The sequence below is a fragment of the Erpetoichthys calabaricus genome, chromosome 9 (assembly GCF_900747795.2).
Source record: "Erpetoichthys calabaricus chromosome 9, fErpCal1.3, whole genome shotgun sequence".
Lineage (NCBI taxonomy): Eukaryota > Metazoa > Chordata > Cladistia > Polypteriformes > Polypteridae > Erpetoichthys > Erpetoichthys calabaricus.
The window spans coordinates 84,576,078-84,590,308 of record NC_041402.2 but is presented as its reverse complement, the minus strand read 5'-3'; the positions used below and the strand labels follow the sequence as shown (position 1 = coordinate 84,590,308).

Sequence of the window (14,231 nt, the reverse complement as noted above, 5' to 3'; positions counted from 1 at the left end):
TCCCACAGTATTTCCCCTTAGGAGAGGCGTTAGGCAAGTGTAATTGAATAGCGGTGCTGCAAGTTATTGCTCTTTTTATCTTTATTTTATTTTATTGTAGAGTCAACTCACAGCTGCGCGCACCAGTGCGTGCGTGGCGGATGCGTACGGCTGACGTTTTCATTGTGTACCACCTCCGCTAATCATTCTTGAGGCAGATTGAAGACTTAAGTGCCAGCTTAACTGAAAAATTAAAGAAAACATACTAAGTTTTAAAAAAAATCAGTTTTAACGGGAAAAGATGCCGACGAAAGAAGAGAAGCAGCGGGACGCTAGGGTGAAGAGCTGCTCATTAAGCAGCAAGCGCATCAACCTCTGAGCAAACGAATGGTAAACGTACAGAGAAAGAGGATAAATACTATGAATGGTCATGTCAAGTATATTCACTCCACGTTATCGTGCAGTGCGCTGTTACTGGTATTTTGATAAAAGAATCCGAATAACGTATAAGAAGCGTATAAATTATTAAACAGTAAAACATTAACATTTAAGAAGTAAAGATACATTGAGTACTACTGTAGTGCTTTCGGGTATAGTACATTTTTTGTTTGCCCATTACATGCATAAATGTATACATTTTTTGGTGTACCTACCCAAGAACACGCGACATGACCCGGCAGTTAAAAATTTATCGCTCCAGCAATTTTAACTCTGTTACAAAGTCATCTAATATGGTATTGCAAACGGCAGCGGGAGCGTTTCTATAAACTCAATTTAAACTTACTGTTTACACCGTGCTTTGAAGATGCATAGTATGCGACACGTGTTTCGCCGTAATTGTGGGCTCATCAGGAGTACACAGTCACTGCACTCCCTTACGGGAATCGATCCTCGGACGTAGAGGCGAAGCCCCTAACGTTGTGCCACGGCGTGAGGTTCGTTCATTTCACAGCATGTAGATCGGGGTAATTACATTGCAGGCATTTGTAGTCTGATTCACAATCTGATTGTATGGGTGGTTACCTACCAGGTAACGCTTGTGGTTGGTGAGCAAGTCGGCTAACTTCTGCCACGGTGCCCTCTTTCAGTTGCGAGAAGCAGATCATACAATGGTTGAAATAGTTTAATATATATAGCAAAATCACCGCGCTTCGCAGGGGCGAATATGGTATTGCAAACGGCAGCGTTTCTATAAACTTAATTTAAAGTTACGGTTTATACCGTGCTTTGTTTCATATTCTTTTCCTACCTTATCAATTGTGTAATGTGTTTTTTGAAGAGGTTTGATTCATGGAAGTGATCACTCCTGCTGCGTTCAGTCACTTCACGTGAGCCACTGTCTTGTGTGATGTTGCGATGTCCACGGGTTTATTTAATGTTAGCTAAGACCCGGCAGTTAAAAGTTTCTCGCTACAGCAATTTTAACTCTGTTACAAAGTGATGCAAACTCTCGTTTATACCTCGTGTCTTCTCATTAAAGTTGTATCTCGCGAATATGGCATTGCAAACGGCAGCGGGAGCGTTTCTATAAAGTTAAGGTTACGGTTTACACCGTGCTTTTTTATACGTCGTGTCTTCTCATTAAACTTGTATCTCGCGAATATGGCATTGCAAACGGCAGCGGGAGCGTTTCTATAAAGTTAAGGTTACGGTTTACACCGTGCTTTTTTATACCTCGTGTCTTCTCATTAAACTTGTATCTCGCGAATATGGTATTGCAAACGGCAGCGGGAGCGTTTCTATAAAGTTAATTTAGACTTACGGTTTACACCGTGCTTTTTTATACCTCGTGTCTTATGAAGATGCTTGTATGCGTCACTCACTCGCTTCTTATTGTTTCGCTGCCTTGTCAATTGTGTAATGAATGTTTTCTTCTGCGCTCTTTGGGGCTCCTCCTTCTTTTCTACGTACTGAGTTCACAGTCAGTTCACGTGATTACGTGGGAGGCGTGATGACGCGACACGCAACTCAGTCTCCTACGGCCATCTTGCTGCCTACCATTACAGTATATGGACAAAAAAGAGGTTCCAGTTATGACCATTACGCGTATAATTTTGAAATGAAAACTGCCTAACTTTTGTAAGTAAGCTGTAAGGAATGAGCCTGCCAAATTTCAGCCTTCCACCTACACGGGAAGTTGGAGAATTAGTGATGAGTGAGTCAGTCAGTCAGTCAGTGAGTGAGTGAGTCAGTCAGTCAGTCAGTCAGTGAGGGCTTTGCCTTTTATTATTATAGATGTGTTTTATTTTATGTGCAATATCTAATTTATTCATCAGTGTCAAATACATACATAGACCTTCCTAGATATGTGTATTATTCATTCTTGCAGTGGATGAAATTCATGTGAACACATATTTAAGACATTTATAGTTTTAGGTTTACCTTAAAAGTATATATATTGTTCATTAGTATTTGTATAAAAACCACAAGACCATATGTAGAGGAAGGCAAACAGAAGACAAATGCCTCCTTCCCGTCCAGCTTTGGAAATGTAAATTAGAATTTTTTGGATGAAGGTTAGGTCACCTCACCTATCTCTCACCAGTTAGCCTTTTTCATTTATAAATCTGTGTTCAGTGGAGATCTGATGTATAAACCAACCGCTTACTTTTCACTGATGAAGCTGGTCATAATTACATGATATTGCCTGGAGTGGAGTTTACTGCTTCTATTAATGCATACCAATATCTGTACTTAAATAAGGAAGACCTTAGAATCAATAACCATCATGCCTTCCTTATTACTGAAGAAGCTCATTGCCTGTTATTGCCAGATAGACCATTACTTGCTGTCCCACTGGGGTAACGACAGTGAGCATAGGCCAATGGAAAATGTAAAAGCTCCCTAACCGACAATACTTCCTAATGGTGCAACATGTATATGCTATAGTATTTTAATGAAAGCTTCTATTCTATGTGGTGTTAAGGCACAGTGGTATATCATGAAATTACAGTATAGTATAATGTTGGCACATCATTTAATAGAAGCCTAATAAAAACCTTTCCATATTCAACCATAGAGGTCACCATCTTTAATCATCTAAAATAACTGCATTTTATACTTTCTGATATACCTTTTAATTGTTGTTGGTTTCTGTTTAACTATTCTTTAAAAGTTTTATTAAAGATTAAGTTCCTAGTTTTTAATGCTATTCAGACTAAGTGCTCCTAAGTGTGTGGAATACAAAGCACAGTGTAAAGGAGGAGGCTGACAAATGAAGTAAAAGACACTTACTCTGTACTCATCAGATATTCTTTTATCATTGTTCTGTTTTATAAATTTCAACGCTCTGAGCAGTCTTACATTTCTATTAATATTATTTTAGAATTGCACACTTATTGAAAAGAAAGAACAAGTTAATATTTTCTTTATTAAGCACATCACTACCTATGGTGTGTAACAGAGATGTTGCCTTTTCAGTGTTCTTCAAGAACCTAAGTGCTACCTTTCATTAACTTCCATTTTCATTAGTGTTCAGCTTCTGGGAATGCCAAGGACCTTTGGCTTAATGGCTTCCCCCTTGTGTTTAGACTGTTGTGTAGTTTTGAAGATTTAAAGGACTCAAAGTCGAAAAGTGATCTTTGAGCCTGACCCTGCTAATCTACATGCATGCGGGAGTAGGGAATATTATTTAGGGAAGAAATATGAGATTAGCTTTCAGGGCTCTGTAGATACCTGGTAGAATTAAAAATATTATCACATATTACCACTTTGACATTTGTGGTAATTGCATGCGCTATGCATATCTCTTTAAATCCATATTAAAGGCGTGAAGAACGTCAAAAATGAAAAATGTTGTGCCTTACTATACTGTACTTGAATATGGCAATGGAACTTCAAATATAGCTACTTCTATTAATAATTACCTTTGTTGTAAATTGTAAATGTTGAAAAAAAAACCTGCATGAACCTATCTGAAGAGGAAAGTTGAAAAAGAAAAATGTAAGCAGTGAAGCACAATCTGAACAATTACAATTTAAACAGTGGAACATTATGATTGAAATATTTGAAATGCAACAATGAAAAGAAAACTAACTCTGCATTGGTCATAAAAGTAATAATAATAATAAGCACAGTGAATGGCCCATAGTTCAAATAGCATCTCTCCATTTTGAAACCGTCTTAAATCAATTCTGGATCCCATCAGGACTGGGTGTAAAATAGGTGCCAACACTGGATGCCCCATGGTCTGCATTTTATTTCTAAACTTGTCTTCTTTTTATCATAATAGTTACTCAATATAGTATACACTTTCCATGCCATTTTATTAATTTCTGTTTAATCTTTTCATGAATACAAAAAAATATATTACCCAAGATAGCCTGTCCTATTCCTGTAATGTATTTAGTGAAGCAAAAGTAATTTTTAAACAAAAATTGATTCATTTAAAATTCTAATTTAAATCGTTCATTTTTCTCAAAGCAAATAAAAAAACAACAAAATGGAGAATGTCATGTAATTTGCCAAAAAAAGAAAATTCAAAGTTATAATTTAAATCATGCTGACATGTCAATTGCCTTTTACTTCAGACCTGGTTGGTTAGCTTCCATTATATTTCAATATCATTTTCGTGGCCCCTCTGTTCATGCCCAAAACTATAAAATTTAAACTTTTCAGAATGCCTTGAACTTTTAAAGTGGTCCATGTTATTACTAGTCTGTGTTTGCTGTTTAAAGAATTGGGCACCATCTGTTTTAAGTTTAAAAATTGACATAATGTTAATTATCTTGTCATATAACAGGAAGATAATAATGCAAAAAACTTTTGGAAAGACCAAATAATCCAACCTAGAATAGCTTGACATTTACAAAATATTGTTGAGATTTGATGGCCTTGAATGTATTACTGTCTGTTTACTAGACTTTTGAGTGCTACATATTGCTTACTGGCTATATTGTGCTTACCTTAGTTACTAATCTTCAATATATGTTGTTTATTTCTGTTATTAATATTAATCTTAACATTAAAGAAATGTGTGCAGCTTGCTTTGCTGATGTCACTCTGCATTGGTTTAGCACCTGTAGCCGTTTCTCTTCATCACTGGCCTAATCATTTGGACTCATTTATATCTTTTTTTATGTGACAGGCAGATGTGTGTTAATCTGGATATTTGGTTTTTGTTAGCCAGGGTGATTTCATAGCACATTGCCCTGGGAGTTCAGTTCTGTTTAATAAATCTAGTTTGAAAAAATAACAAAATGTTGCTTCGTGTACAAAGGTTGATTGTCACAAAATGTATATACAGTTATCTATTACAGCTATAGGCAAATAATGCAATTGTTAGATTACTGTAATTTCTTACTAGTTCAGTTTCCAAGCCATTCTTATAAAAAACCAAGCACTTTCAAATACACGCTTCTGGTTTTCCGATATTTTAAGATATTGGGACATATTGCTCCTGCTCTAAAAACGTCAACCAACTACCATTTATATAACTCAGTACTCCTTTTGCTTTGTAAGGCAGTGAGCAATTTTGTACAGTTTTATATTTGGTCTGCTGACTCCATTCTGACATGTACTTGGTTCTTAAGTCTAGGAAGTTTCCTATGGGAAAAACTTTGTTGTTGCATTCTACACCAATTGTTTGGATTTGGTTTCTTTAAAAGCTTTATGAGGTTAAATCATTGGTAATTTTAAAAGAATACCTAAAACATAATTATATATTGTAGCCTGTGTTTAATTGTTTCTACTTCTATTTTATTGAAGTATTCTGTTGCTGCACATATGAATTTAATTATTGTGCTTTGTCCATGAATTTGCAGTAACACATTAATAATAATAATATTATTTTCCAACGATCCATTTACTAAACTCATTTATTCCCATTTTAGTGTAACAGAAAGCTTTAGCCAATCCTGGCAGCATCTGGTGCAAAGCAGGAAACATCCCTGGAAAAGACAGGAGCCAGTTGTAGAGCACACTTATAAACAGTTTAGCTTAGTAAATTGAACTTGAACACCTGTATTCTCGATATATGTTCCATTGGCTCCATTCAGTGGTTTTTATTAAGAGTTATAGTAACCAGTCGTTGATGTTACCATAGATATTTGTTGCACACAATTTAAGGTTAAATATGCCACTGCTTGTATAAGTTCGTTATGGCAAAACAAGTGCTTACATATGAAATCAGTCATCTTCTGTTTGACATTTTTAATTATTTTTATATATTTTCCCTATAACAATATGTTGGTTTCTATTGATCAAAAACCCAGTTAAAAATATCATACAAAATATGAACACATTCAAGAGGATTAAAATATTTTATAGTCTCTATAGAGAGCAAAATATTGAAAAACAAGTGAAATGCCTTTGTAAATTCACATTTGTCTATTGAAGATGACCTACGAGATAACAGTTATAATATTTTAGTTTAATTCTTTGCAAACAGTAGTAGCATACTGATTTTAATTTTTATACTTTGATTTTTTTGGTTAAGATATTTCATGTTTTAGCAATTCTTGATTACCTCAAACACTGTCCACTTTCACTTTTGGTTAGTTACAAAGTTTTCAGGTTTCTTTAGTATCATAATAAATTTTGTGTTTTTGCTATTACAATACAGTAGAATGCATCGTGTTTTCTAAATAATTCAAATCATGGTGATATTAAAGCCTTCAATGTAATGAATTTGATTCATAGACAGTTTGTTTCAGATATTGATAAAATAAAATAGTATAAAAAGTAAAATCCACTATGATGTATTTATTTTTGCTTACCCTACACTGAGCTTTTGCAGTATTTCAGTAGCAAAATGCATTGCTATTGCCAAGCTGCTTTATAGCCATAAATAAACATTTCCACTTATTACTTCTGAAGCTAATGTGTGTTTTGCTTTATAACCATGCATTTTACGTCTGATTTTCTTAGTTGTAATTATGTTAGAACAGCTTTATTTAGGTTACACATCCTCACTGTTAGCTACAGAAATAAGTGAGAGAGAGCTCTATACAATGCACATAGCTGCAAGAAGACCCCAAATTTCTCCTGCCCCACCCCCTACTCTTGTCTGCTGCCAATAATTCATCTCTCAGGTTGCTGCAGAACAGAAGCTGTCCAACTTTAGAATCAAAACAAAGCATAGTTTACGAGCTCCAAGTGCTGTGACACCAAGGCTGATGGACTATTTTTCAAATTGATTTCAAAAATGTATATAAGGGGGCGATCTTCCACTCCAGATTACCTATTGATTTTTAATATGAAAAGCTCATTATATAAGCAGTAACTGCAGCACAAAAAGCTAGCGAACCTTTGCATAAATCCTTTAATTGAATTTCCAGAGCCCGTGGTTCTACATTTTTTAATTAAATCCATTTCTTCCTTTCTTTCTTTTTTTTTCTTTTTTTTTTTTAAGTGTTGGTGTTTAATTTGCATGCTGTGAAGTGGGTCCTGTCCTAGATAAAGTGCCATTGATCCTTATTAAACCTCACCTCTGGGCTTGCTGAAAACTAACTGGGAAAATTAAATGTGTTCATGGTGCATACACTTATTGCCCGCATGATAGGATTAAGAAGAGAGAGCATAAGTGAGGGAGAGGGGGAGAGGGAGAAATAATAAAATTAATTTGCAAAATGAGTTTGCCACAGCTCAGTATTGGGAGAGCATTTTGCATAAAATAATCATTTGTAGAAACATTTTTGTTTCAGAAAAAGTCTTTTTCCATACTTTTGACTTGTTTATATACATTAATAATAATAATAATGATGATGATGTTTGGCATACATATTATATATCCTAACATTCTGCTTTCCATTCATGTTTATTCTTGAATGTGCACTGTATTGTCTGACAAACTTAACTAAAAGAATTATTTAGCATTCATATTATGAAAAGAATTCATCTTTGTAGCGTTTTAAAATAAACATTATTGCAAAATGTTAACAGAAGTAAATGTCTCGAACTTTCAGCATATATGCTGTAAATATGAATGCTTAATGAGCAAATCACAGACCAATTTCAGTTTTTTTTTTTTAACAAAACAATCTGTTTGCACTGTGGGAAAGATTTAGCAGAGGCTCAAAATACACAAACTGAAATTTAGGGATGTCACAGATATAAGGCAGAGTTTCACATATGTTGATGTTGTCAATGTATGAACTTTGTCTTCTATCAAACAGAAAAATGTTACTATTAGAAGAATGGTTAATGTTTTAAGAATAATAAATGTATTTTGTTATCGTGTATATTACTTATTCCAAATTTATTTGCTTACAGTTTCCTGGGTTTCTGATTCAATTGCTTGTTCATAATCTTACCTAGGTTCCTACATAATGCTTCTCTCTCTACACAAAGCCTTGGGACTTGAACAAATTAAGTCAAAGGGAAGAAGGAATATTTTCTGTTTGTGTGATTAATATTAGATTTTGATAAAGAACTGCACTAGAGAGTAGTGATCAAGCTAAAAGAATCAGAAATGCAAGGAGCACTTTTCAAACGGGTGTGAAGTTGGTTTAAATACAGAAAGGAACACCATCTGCTGTGAGTAGCTTTTGTAAGTCAGATTATGTCAACAGTGGTGCCCTATAGTGATCAGTGCTGGAGCCACTGCTGTTTTATCTCTATATAAATAATCTTAATAAAATTAAGCTAAGAATTAAAATAAAGCTGAGTACCATTATGAACAATGCTAAACATCCTGCCTCTGAGACAATAACACTGAGTAAATTCAGCCAACAAATTCAGAAGTGTTTCAAGAAATACTGCTGAGGCTCACCAACAGCAATATGTCTACATAAGGCCTCACTGTGACAGCTAAGTCAGAAGGTTTCTTTCTTTCTTTCTTTCTTTCTTTCTTTTTAGATTATCTTTATAGTAATTCTGGTGTGTGTTCAGACAATACTGTACATATATACAGGGTAAGCCAAAATGAAGTACCACATTTCGCAATGTCATTGCGTAAGGTAGAGGCAGCCAAGTGGGTTGGGGTGGTGGTCCTTTTAATAGGTGATCCCTATTAGTTTTCAGTTGGCAACATGTCTTGGTCCAGTGCGCATTGTGCTTTCTCTGTAAAAGCATTTTTCAAAAACAACAAATCCATTATCAATACGCAACGCGCCTTCTGAATTTTCTTGCAGGGCTATCTGAAGCCAAAGCTATACACATGCACCAACCTCAAAACCTTGCAGCCCTTAAGGATGCTATTCGTCACAAAATCACCACTATTCCCCTTGAAATGGCCGAACAAGTCAAGCGAGCATTCAGAAATCGTCTTGAAGACCTCGTTTTTAAAACACAGTGAAAAAAATCTATTTTGTGTACCCTTTCTCGTATTGTAAAGAAATTTATTTGATCTTGTAGCGTTTTTGTAGAATAAATATTTGAAATGTGGTACTTCTTTCTAGTTCACCCTGCATATGTATATGTGTGTATGTATGTGCGTATACAGTCATATGAAAAAGTTTGGAAACCCCTCTCAGCCTGCATAATAATTTACTCTACTTTCAACAAAAAAGATAACAGTGGTATGTCTTTCATTTCCTAGGAACATCTGAGTCCTGGGGTGTTTTCCGAACAAAGATTTTTAGTGAAGCAGTATTTAGTTGTATGAAATTAAATCAAATGTGAAAAACAGGCTGTACGTAAATGTGGGTACCCTTGTAATTTTGCTGATTTGAATGCATGCAACTGCTCAATGCTGATTACTTGCAACACCAAATTGGTTGGATTAGCTTGTTAAGCCTTGAACTTCATAGACAGGTGTGTATAATCATGAGAAAAGGTATTTAAGGTTGTCAGTTGCAAGTTGTGCTTCCCTTTGACTCTCCTCTGAAGAGTGACAGCATGGGATCCTCAAATCAACTCTCAAAAGATCTGAAAACAAAGATTGTTCAGTATCATGGTTTAGGGCAGTGGTTCTCAAACTGGGGGGCGCAAAGTAACAAGAAAGGGGCCGCGAATGTTGCCATATGTGGCGTAATTTTGCTATTCGTAGGAAAATTTTAAACTTGTAACGGTGTATCAGCAGAAAAAAGTATAGGAATAAATTTTATTAGGGTTTCAAAAAAAACGTTAGGGGTGCGCGATTAAAACTGTTATGAAATCTCGGGTCGTAAATACTTAAAGGTTGAGAAATGCTGGTTTAGGGGAAGGCTACAAAAAGCTATCTCAGAGGTTTAAACTGTCAGTTTCAACTGTAAGGAATATAATCAGGAAATGGAAGGCCACAGGCACAGTTGCCGTTAAACCCAGGTCTGGCAGGCCAAGAAAAATAAAGGAGCAGCATATGTGTAGGATTGTGAGAATTGTTACAGGCAACCCACAGATCACCTCCAAAGACCTACAAGAACATCTTGCTGCAGATTGTGTATCTGTATATCGTTCTACAATTCAGGCGCAATTTTCACAAAGAACATCTGTATGGCAGGGTGATGAGAAAGAAGCCATGTGGTGTAGCGGGTCCACAGCTCACGTCAAAAAGGCCACTTTTTAAAAAAATAATCGCCATACTCGTGGCTTAGCAAGGGGGCGTGGTATGTGTGGCCGAAGCAGTTCCCTGGTGATGCATGATGCGGATGGTCCTCACTTAAGTGCACAGGTGAGGAGTCGTCCGCATCTGTGATTGCCACCAGGAGCTAGTAATTGCCTCATCTGAGCCACGTCCCCGTAATAAATAGAAGCGTGAGGCAGCTAGGAGGGAAGGAAAAAAAAAACAAACGGGAGGTTAAGGGTGAAGAAGACGTCAGGAAGCAGGATGGAGAAAGCTGGTGAGAGAGAGAAAAACCGAGCGAGCAAGTGCAGGCTTGCGCTGTATGCAGGCAGCTGGGAGAGGTGAGCCTGAGTGGGGTAGGGCCGATGGTAGTGGTCGCTCCTGCTGAGTGCTTGTTGAGAGCAAGAGTGACCAGGATTTTAACCTCCACCCTTTCGCTTGTTTTTATGGTTATTTATTTAAAGATTTTTGAGACACTGCACTTATTTATTTGAACACTGTTTTGTTTGTTGTTTTAATAAAAGCACTTTTGCACTTTTTGCACCATCCCCTTGCTTTGTTGTGCCTCACTGTCTAGCTCATCGGTGACATTACCGATGGTGTCGGGTTCAAAGCCTCCCAGAAGCAAGATGGAAGCATGGAGCGAACCCACATCGTCACAAGCCCTATCTGCACTACTGCCACAAACAGAGTCACTTGTTGTATGCAAATGCTCATTTAGACAAGTCAGATTCATTTTGGAACAAAGTGCTTTGGACTGATGAGACAAAAATTGAGTTATTTGGTCACAACAAAAAGCCCTTTGTATGGCGGAAGAAGAACACCGCATTCCAAGAAAAACACCTGCTACCTGCTGTCAAATTTGGTGGTGGTCCCATCATGTTGTGGGGCTGTGTGGCTAGTTTAGGGACTGGGGCCCTTGTTAAAGTCGAGGGTCGGATGAATTCAACCAAATATCAACAAATTCTTCAGGATAATGTTCAAGCATCAGTCACAAAGTTGAACTTAACGCAGGGTTTGGATATTCCAACAAGACAATGACCCAAAACACAGTTCGAAATCTACAAAAGCATCCATGCAGAGGGAGAAGTACAATGTTCTGGAATGGCTGTCACAGTCCCCTGACTTTAATATCATTGAAAATCTATGGGATGATTTGAAGCAGGCTGTCCATGCTCGGCAACCATCAAATATAACTGAACTGGAGAAATTTTGTATGGAAGAATGGTCAAAAATACCACCATCCAGAATCCAGACACTCATCAAAGGCTATAGGAGGCATCTAGAGGCTGTTATATTTGCAAAAGGAGAAGTATTGATATAATATCTCTGTTGGGGTGCCCAAATTTATGCATATTTCATATTTTCTGTGAATCCAATAAACTTAATGTCACTGCTGAAATACTACCGTTTCTATAAGGCATGTCATATATTAAGAGGAAGTTTCTACTTTGAAAGCTCAGCCAATGATAAACAAAAATCCAAATAATTAAATAAATTTTTTTCATATGACTGTGTATATTGGTATGTACAGTGCAGCCTTATTCCAAAATGGATTAAATTCATTTTTTTCCTCAGAATTCTACACACAACACCCCATAATGACAGTGTGAAAAAAGTTTACTTGAGGTTTTTGCCAATTTATTAAAAATAAAAAAACTGAGAAATCACATGTACATAAGTATTCACAGCCTTTGCTCAATACTTTGTCGATGCACCTTTGGCAGCAATTACAACCTCAAGTCTTTTTGAATATGATGCCACAAGCTTGGCACTCCTATCCTTGGCCAGTTTCGCCCATTCCTCTTTGCAGCACCTCTCAAGCTCCATCAGGTTGGATGGGAAGCTTCGGTGCACAGCCATTTTAAGATCTCTCCAGAGATGTTCAATCGGATTCAAGTCTGGGCTCTGGCTGGGCCACTCAAGGACATTCACAGAGTTGTCCTGAAGTCACTCCTTTGATATCTTGGCTGTGTGCTTAGGATCGTTGTCCTTCTGAAAGATGAACCATCGCCCCAGTCTGAGATCAAGAGCGCTCTGGAGCAGGTTTTCATCCAGGATGTCTCTGTACATTGCTGCAGTCATCTTTCCCTTTATCCTGACTAGTCTCCCAGTTCCTGCCACTGAAAAACATCCCCACAGCATGATGCTGCCACCACCATGCTTCACTGTTAGGGATGGTATTGGCCTGGTGATGAGCGGTGCCTGGTTTCCTCCAAATGTGACACCTGGCATTCACACCAGAGAGTTCAATCTTTGTCTCATCAGACCAGAGAATTTTCTTTCTCATGGTCTGAGAGTCCTTCAGGTGCCTTTTGGCAAACTCCAGGTGGGCTGCCATGTGCCTTTTACTAAGGAGTGGCTTCCATCTGACCACTCCGCCATACAGGCCTGATTGGTGGATTGCTGCAGAGATGGTTGTCCTTCTGGAAGGTTCTCCTTTCTCCACAGAGGACCTCTGGAGCTCTGACAGACCATCGGGTTCTTGGTCACCTCCCTGACTAAGGCTCTTCTCCCCCAATCACTCAGTTTAGATGGTCAGCCAGCTCTAGGAAGAGTCCTGGTGGTTTCAAACTTCTTCTACTTACGAATGATGGAGACCACTGTGCTCATTGGAACCTTCAAAGCAGCAGAAATTTATATGTAACCTTTCCCAGGTTTGTGCCTGGAGACAATCCTGTCTCAGAGGTCTACAGACAATTCCTTTGACTTCATGCTTGGTTTGTGCTCTGACATGAACTGTCAACTGTGGGACCTTATATAGACAGGTGTGTGCCTTTCCAAATCATGTCCAATCAACTGAATTTACCACAGGTGGACTGTCAATTAAGCTGCAGAAACATCTCAAGGATGATCAGGGGAAACAGGATGCACCTGAGCTCAATTTTGAGCTTCATCGCAAAGGCTGTGAATACTTATGTACATGTGCTTTCTCAATTTTTTTATTTTTAATAAATTTGCAAAACCCTCAAGTAAACTTTTTTCATGTTGTCATTATGGGGTGTTGTGTGTAGAATTCTGAGGAAAAAAATGAATTTAATCCATTTTGGAATAAGGCTGTAACATAACAAAATGTGGAAAAAGTGATGCGCTGTGAATACTTTCCGGATGCACTGTATGTATAAGTATGCATATGTGTGTATGTATGTGTGTGTGTGTGTATGTATGTATGTATGTTTATTTATATGTATACTGTATACTAGGGGGAAAGCCCCCCGGCTCCTTTGGCGTCCAACCCCCAGTGGCAGCCAGAATATTAGTAAAATCTGTAAATGTACAAAAGAAAAATTATTTATTGGAGTCAAAATCACAAAATTCTATAAATATGTAAAAGAAAAATTAGTTATTATTTAACGGAATAAAAATCATGAAATGAGAATAAAATATTTACTCTCTTATCGATTGGAGTAATCCCATTAAACTGAGGTCCACTATGCTGGATGAGTATTTATAAGAAACTAAATAATGATCCATTCATTTTAACTGAGTCTTATAAACCACAACTTCCTTAATATTTTAGTTTATAGTTTAAAAATGGAATAAGAATCTGAAAATCTAACAACATCACATTAAAGTTTGATAAATTCTGAAAAGAATGATACCAAACATATATATGTAGGTTTTAAAATAAGCCAGATTTAAAGTGTGACATAAAATAAATCGTTGCACAAAATCGTTACACTTTTAGGCTTAGGATTTTATTTATATATATATATATATATATATATATATATATATATATATATCCAACGTCTGTCTTTATGTCTGTCCACTTTTCACGAGAGAACTTCTTAACAGATTTAGATCGTTTTTTTTTCTATAATTTGCT

General features: G+C 36.8%; 1 protein-coding gene across 2 annotated transcripts in view; it reads left to right on the top strand.

The window, feature by feature from the left end:
* The window catches only part of wwox (WW domain containing oxidoreductase), a 1,257,913-nt gene that overhangs the window by 446,370 nt on the left and 797,312 nt on the right, over positions 1-14,231 (top strand). The window lies entirely within an intron of this gene.